At 46.6% G+C, this 8,042-nt stretch overlaps 1 non-coding gene across 1 annotated transcript; it reads right to left on the reverse strand.

Moving 5' to 3' along the window:
- Nucleotides 1-610: 610 nt before the first annotated feature.
- TRNAY-GUA (transfer RNA tyrosine (anticodon GUA)) lies at nucleotides 611-683 on the reverse strand. The gene has a single exon. It is a non-coding gene; the product is annotated as a tRNA-Tyr (tRNA).
- Nucleotides 684-8,042: the final 7,359 nt, after the last annotated feature.

Raw genomic sequence — 8,042 nt, forward strand, 5'->3', positions numbered from 1 at the left:
TTACATCTGAGACCTCACAACACCGCTCCCGGATGGGCTCGAACCACCAACCTTTCGGTTAACAGCCGAACGCGCTAACCATTGCGCCACAGAAGCCCAAAAATTAAATGTTCGTCAGGTATTGTGGAAAAACTTTGACTTTTTACGTAATATCTGAAACCTCACAGCACCGCTCCTGGGTGTGCTTGAACCACCAAGCTTTCGGTTAACAGCCGAACGCGCTTTCCATAGCGCAACGGAAGCCCAAAAATGAAATGGTCTTCAGGTATTGTGGAGAAACTATGACTTTTTACGTTACTTATAAAACTTAACACCAACGTTCCCGGGTGGGCTTGAGCCACCAACATTTCCGATAACAGACGAACGAGCTGAAAATGCGCCAGAGAAGCCCGGAAATTGAATGGTCGTCAGGTATTGTGGAAAAACATTGACTTTTTACGTCACATCTGAGACCTCACAACACCGCTCCCGAATGGGCTCGAACCACCAACCTTTCGGTTAACAGATGAACGCGATAAAACTTGCGCCACGGAAGCTCAGAAATTAAATGGTCGTCAGGTATTGTGGAAAAAATTTGACATTTTACGTCACATCTGAGACCTCACAACACCGCTCCCGGATGGGCTCGAACCACCAACCCTTCGGTTTACAGCCGAACGCGCTAACCATTGCACCACGGAAGCCCAAAAATTAAATGGTCGTCAGGTATTGTGGAAAAACTTTTGCTTTTTACGTTACATCTGAGACCTCACTATACCGCTCCCGGATGGGCTCGAACCAACAACCTTTCGGTTTACAGCCGAACGCGCTATCCTTAGCGCAACGGAAGCTCAAAAACTAAATGGTCTTCAGGTATTGTGGAGAAACTATGACTTTTTACGTTACTTATAAAACTTAACACAAACGTTCCCGGTTGGGCTTGAACCACCAACCTTTCCGATAACAAAGGAACGAGCTGAAAATGCGCCACAGAAGCCCGGGAATTGAATGGTCGTCAGGTATTTTGGAAAACTTATGACCATCTACGTCACATCTGAGACCTCACAACACCGCTCCCGGATGGGCTCGAACCACCAACCTCTCGGTTAACAGCCGAAAGCGCACACCATTGCGCCACGGAAGCTCAAAAATTAAACGTTCGTCAGGTATTGTGGAAAAACACTGACTTTTTACGTTACATCTGAGACCTCACAACACCGCTCTTGGATGGGCTCGAACCACCAAACTATCGGTTAAAAGCCGAACGCGCTAACCATTGAGCCACGGAAGCTCTGAAATTAAATGGTCGTCAGGTATTGTAGAAAAACTTTGACTTTTTACGTAACATCTGAAACCTCACAGCACCGCTCCTGGGTGGGCTCGAACCACCAACCTTTCGGTTAACAGATGATTGCGATAACCATTGCGCAACGGAAGCCCAAAAATTAAATAGTCTTCAGGTATTGTGGAAAAACTTTGACTTTTTACGTTACTTATAAAACTTAACACCAACGTTCCCGGGTGGGCTGGACCCACCAACCTTTCGGTAAACAGATGAACGCGATAACCATTGCGCCTCGGAAGCCCAAAAATTAAATGGACGTCAGGTATTGTGGAAAAACACTGACTTTTTATGCTACATCTGAGACCCCACAACATCTCTCCCGGGTGGGCTCGAACCACAAACCTTTCGGTTAACAGCTGAACGCGCCAATCCTTGCGCCACGGAAGCCCAAAAATTGAACGTTCGTCAGGTATTGTGGAAAAACACTGACTTATTACGTTACATCTGAGACCTCACAACACCGCTCCCGGGTGGGCTCGAACCACCAACCTTTCGGTTAACAGCCGAACACGCTAACCATTTAGCCACGGAAGCTCAGAAATTCAATGGTTGTCAGGTATTTTGGAAAACTTATGACTTTTTACGCTACATCTGAGACCCCACAACACCGCTCCGGGGTGGGCTCGAACCACCAACCTTTCGGTTAACAGATGAACGCGATAACCATTGCGCTTCGGAAGCCCAAAAATTAAATGGACGTCAGGTATTGTGGAAAACTTATGACTTTTTACGCTACATCTGAGACCCCACAACACCTCTCATGGGTGGGCTCGAACCACCAACCTTTCGGTTAAAAGCCGAACGCGCTAACCATTGAGCCACGGAAGCTCTGAAATTAAATGGTCGTCAGGTATTGTAGAAAAACTTAGACTTTTTTCGTAACATCTGAAACCTCACAGCACCGCTCCTGGGTGGGCTCGAACCACCAACCTTTCGGTTAACAGCTGAACGCGCTAACCATTTCACCACTCAGGCCCAAAAATTAAATGGTCGTCAGGTATTTTGGAAAAACTTTTATATTTTGGGTTACATCTGACACCTCACAACACCGCTCCCGGGTGGGCTTGAACCACCAACCTTTCGGTTAACAGCCGAACGCGCTAACCTTGAGCCACGGAAGCCCAAAAATTAAATGGTCTTCTGGTATTGTGGAAAAACTATGACTTTTTACCTTACTTATCGAACTTATCACCAACCTTTCCGATAACAGCCGAACGAGCTGAAAATGCGGCACAGAAGCCCGGAAATTGAATGGTCGTCAGGTATTGTGGGAAAACTTTGACTTTTTACGTCACATCTGAGACCTCACAACACCGCTCCCGGGTGTGGTTGAACCACCAAGCTTTCGGTTAACAGCCGAACGCGCTATCCATAGCGCAACGGAACCCCAAAAATTAAATGGTCTTCAGGTATTGTGGAGAAACTATGACTTTTTACGTTACTTATAAAACTTAACACCAACGTTCCCGGGTGGACTTGAGCCACCAACATTTCCGATAACAGACGAACGAGCTGAAAATGCGCCACAGAAGCCCGGAAATTGAATGGTCGTCAGGTATTGTGGAAAAACGTTGACTTTTTACGTAACATCTGAAACCTCACAGCACCGCTCCCGGGTGTGCTCGAACCACCAAGCTTTCGGTTAACAGCCGAACGCGCTATCCATAGCGCAACGGAAGCCCAAAAATTAAATGGTCCACAGGTATTGTGGAGAAACTATGACTTTTTACGTTACTTATAAAACTTAACACAAACGTTCCCGGTTGGGCTTGAACCACCAACCTTTCCGATAACAAAGGAACGAGCTGAAAATGCGCCACAGAAGCCCGGGAATTGAATGGTCGTCAGGTATTTTGGAAAACTTATGACCATCTACGTCACATCTGAGACCTCACAACACCGCTCCCGGATGGGCTCGAACCACCAACCTCTCGGTTAACAGCCGAAAGCGCACACCATTGCGCCACGGAAGCTCAAAAATTAAACGTTCGTCAGGTATTGTGGAAAAACACTGACTTTTTACGTTACATCTGAGACCTCACAACACCGCTCTTGGATGGGCTCGAACCACCAAACTATCGGTTAAAAGCCGAACGCGCTAACCATTGAGCCACGGAAGCTCTGAAATTAAATGGTCGTCAGGTATTGTAGAAAAACTTTGACTTTTTACGTAACATCTGAAACCTCACAGCACCGCTCCTGGGTGGGCTCGAACCACCAACCTTTCGGTTAACAGATGATTGCGATAACCATTGCGCAACGGAAGCCCAAAAATTAAATAGTCTTCAGGTATTGTGGAAAAACTTTGACTTTTTACGTTACTTATAAAACTTAACACCAACGTTCCCGGGTGGGCTGGACCCACCAACCTTTCGGTAAACAGATGAACGCGATAACCATTGCGCCTCGGAAGCCCAAAAATTAAATGGACGTCAGGTATTGTGGAAAAACACTGACTTTTTATGCTACATCTGAGACCCCACAACATCTCTCCCGGGTGGGCTCGAACCACAAACCTTTCGGTTAACAGCTGAACGCGCCAATCCTTGCGCCACGGAAGCCCAAAAATTGAACGTTCGTCAGGTATTGTGGAAAAACACTGACTTATTACGTTACATCTGAGACCTCACAACACCGCTCCCGGGTGGGCTCGAACCACCAACCTTTCGGTTAACAGCCGAACACGCTAACCATTTAGCCACGGAAGCTCAGAAATTCAATGGTTGTCAGGTATTTTGGAAAACTTATGACTTTTTACGCTACATCTGAGACCCCACAACACCGCTCCGGGGTGGGCTCGAACCACCAACCTTTCGGTTAACAGATGAACGCGATAACCATTGCGCCCCGGAAGCCCAAAAATTAAATGGACGTCAGGTATTGTGGAAAACTTATGACTTTTTACGCTACATCTGAGACCCCACAACACCTCTCATGGGTGGGCTCGAACCACCAACCTTTCGGTTAAAAGCCGAACGCGCTAACCATTGAGCCACGGAAGCTCTGAAATTAAATGGTCGTCAGGTATTGTAGAAAAACTTAGACTTTTTTCGTAACATCTGAAACCTCACAGCACCGCTCCTGGGTGGGCTCGAACCACCAACCTTTCGGTTAACAGCTGAACGCGCTAACCATTTCACCACTCAGGCCCAAAAATTAAATGGTCGTCAGGTATTTTGGAAAAACTTTTATATTTTGGGTTACATCTGACACCTCACAACACCGCTCCCGGGTGGGCTTGAACCACCAACCTTTCGGTTAACAGCCGAACGCGCTAACCTTGAGCCACGGAAGCCCAAAAATTAAATGGTCTTCTGGTATTGTGGAAAAACTATGACTTTTTACCTTACTTATCGAACTTATCACCAACCTTTCCGATAACAGCCGAACGAGCTGAAAATGCGGCACAGAAGCCCGGAAATTGAATGGTCGTCAGGTATTGTGGGAAAACTTTTACTTTTTACGTCACATCTGAGACCTCACAACACCGCTCCCGGGTGTGGTTGAACCACCAAGCTTTCGGTTAACAGCCGAACGCGCTATCCATAGCGCAACGGAACCCCAAAAATTAAATGGTCTTCAGGTATTGTGGAGAAACTATGACTTTTTACGTTACTTATAAAACTTAACACCAACGTTCCCGGGTGGACTTGAGCCACCAACATTTCCGATAACAGACGAACGAGCTGAAAATGCGCCACAGAAGCCCGGAAATTGAATGGTCGTCAGGTATTGTGGAAAAACGTTGACTTTTTACGTAACATCTGAAACCTCACAGCACCGCTCCCGGGTGTGCTCGAACCACCAAGCTTTCGGTTAACAGCCGAACGCGCTATCCATAGCGCAACGGAAGCCCAAAAATTAAATGGTCCACAGGTATTGTGGAGAAACTATGACTTTTTACGTTACTTATAAAACTTAACACCAACGTTCCGGGTGGGCTGGAACCACCAACCTTTCGGTAAACAGATGAACGCGCTAACCATTGCGCCAAAAAGCCAAAAGTTAAATGGTCGTCTGGTATTGTGGAAAAACTTTGGCTTTTTACGTTACATTTGAGATCTCACAACACCGCTCCCGGGTGGACTCGAACCACCAACCTTTCGGTTAACAGCCGAACGCGCTAACCATTGAGCCACGAAAGCCCAAAAATTAAATGGTCTTCAGGTATTGTGGAAAAACTAGTACTTTTTACGTTACTTATAAAACTTCACAACAACGTTCTCGGGTGCGTTTGAGCCACCAACATTTCCGATAACAGACGAACGCGCTAACCATTGCTCCACGGAAGTCCAAGTATTAAATGGCTGTCAGGTATTAAGGAAAACTTATGACTTTTTACGCTACATCTCAGACCCCACAACACCTCTCCCGGGTGGGCTGAAACCACCAACCTTTCGGTTAACAGCCGAACGCGCTAACCATTGAGCCACGGAAGCCCAAAAATTAAATGGTCTTCAGGTATTGTGGAAAAACTATGACTTTTTACGTCACATCTGAGACCTCACATGACCACTCCCGGATGGGCTCGAACCACCAACCTTTCGGTTAACAGCCGAACGCGCTAACCATTGCGCCACGGAAGCCAAAAATTAAATGGTCGTCAGGTATTGTGGAAAAACTTTGGCTTTTTAGGTTACATTTGAGATCTCACAACACCGCTCCCGGGTGGACTCGAACCACCAACCTTTCGGTTAACAGCCGAACGCGCTAACCATTGAGCCACGAAAGCCCAAAAATTAAATGGTCTTCAGGTATTGTGGAAAAACTAGTACTTTTTACGTTACTTATAAAACTTCACAACAACGTTCTCGGGTGGGTTTGAGCCACCAACATTTCCGATAACAGACGAACGCGCTAACCATTGCTCCACGGAAGTCCAAGTATTAAATGGCTGTCAGGTATTAAGGAAAACTTATGACTTTTTACGCTACATCTCAGACCCCACAACACCTCTCCCGGGTGGGCTGAAACCACCAACCTTTCGGTTAACAGCCGAACGCGCTAACCATTGAGCCACGGAAGCCCAAAAATTAAATGGTCTTCAGGTATTGTGGAAAAACTATGACTTTTTACGTCACATCTGAGACCTCACATGACCGCTCCCGGATGGGCTCGAACCACCAACCTTTCGGTTAACAGCCGAACGCGCTAACCATTGCGCCACGGAAGCCAAAAATTAAATGGTCGTCAGGTATTGTGGAAAAACTTTGGCTTTTTAGGTTACATTTGAGATCTCACAACACCGCTCCCGGGTGGACTCGAACCACCAACCTTTCGGTTAACAGCCGAACGCGCTAACCATTGAGCCACGGAAGCTCAGAAATTCAATGGTTGTCAGGTATTGTGGAAAACTTATGACTTTTTAAGCTACATCTGAGACCCCACAACACCTCTCCTGGGTGAGCTCGAACCTCCAAGCTTTCGGTTAACAGCTGAACGCGCTAACCAATGAGCCATGGAAGCCCAAAAATTAAATGGTCTTCAGGTATTGTGGAAAAACTATGACTTTTTACCTTACTTATCAAACTTAACACCAACCTTTCCGATAACAGCCGAACGAGCTGAAAATGCGCCACAGAAGCCCGGAAATAGAATGGACGTCAGGTATTGTGGGAAAACTTTGACTTTTTACGTCACGTCTGAGACCCCACAACACCTCTCCTGGGTGAGTTCGAACCACCAACCTTTCGGATAACAACCGAACGCGCTAACCGTTGCTCCACGGAAGCCCAAGAATTAAATGGCTGTCAGGTATTGTGGAAAACTTAAGACTTTTTAAGCTACATCTCAGACCCCACAACACCTCTCCCGGGTGGGCTGAAACCACCAACCTTTCGGTTAACAACCGAACGCGCTAACCATTGCGCCACAGAAGCCCAAAAATTAAATGTTCGTCAGGTATTGTGGAAAAACACTGACTTTTTATGTTACATCTGAGACCTCACAGCACCGCTCCTGGGTGTGCTTGAACCACCAAGCTTTCGGTTAACAGCCGAACGCGCTTTCCATAGCGCAACGGAAGCCCAAAAATGAAATGGTCTTCAGGTATTGTGGAGAAACTATGACTTTTTACGTTACTTATAAAACTTAACACCAACGTTCCCGGGTGGGCTTGAGCCACCAACATTTCCTATAACAGACGAACGAGCTGAAAATGCGCCAGAGAAGCCCGGAAATTGAATGGTCGTCAGGTATTGTGGAAAAACATTGACTTTTTACGTCACATCTGAGACCTCACAACACCGCTCCCGAATGGGCTCGAACCACCAACCTTTCGGTTAACAGATGAACGCGATAACCATTGCGCAACGGAAGCCCAAAAATGAAATGGTCGTCAGGTATTGTTGAAAAACTTTGGCTTTTTACGTTATATTTGAGAACTCACAACACCGCTCCCGGGTGGGCTCGAACCACCAACCTTTCGGTTAACAGCCGAACGCGCTAACCATTGCGCCACGGAGCCAAAAATTAAATGGTCGTCAGGTATTGTGGAAAAACTTTGGCTTTTAGCGTTACATTTGAGATCTCACAACACCGCTCCCGGGTGGACTCGAACCACCAACCTTTCGGTTAACAGCTGAACTCGCTAACCATTGCGCCAAAAATTAAATGTTCGTCAGGCATTGTGGAAAAACTCTGACTTTTTACGTTACATCTGAGACCTCACAAAACCTCTCCCTGGTGGGCTCAAACCACCAACCTTTCGAATAACAGC

The sequence above is a fragment of the Phalangium opilio genome, unplaced genomic scaffold (assembly GCF_054372755.1).
Source record: "Phalangium opilio isolate 3A_F unplaced genomic scaffold, DU_Popi_V2 ptg000017l_1, whole genome shotgun sequence".
Lineage (NCBI taxonomy): Eukaryota > Metazoa > Arthropoda > Arachnida > Opiliones > Phalangiidae > Phalangium > Phalangium opilio.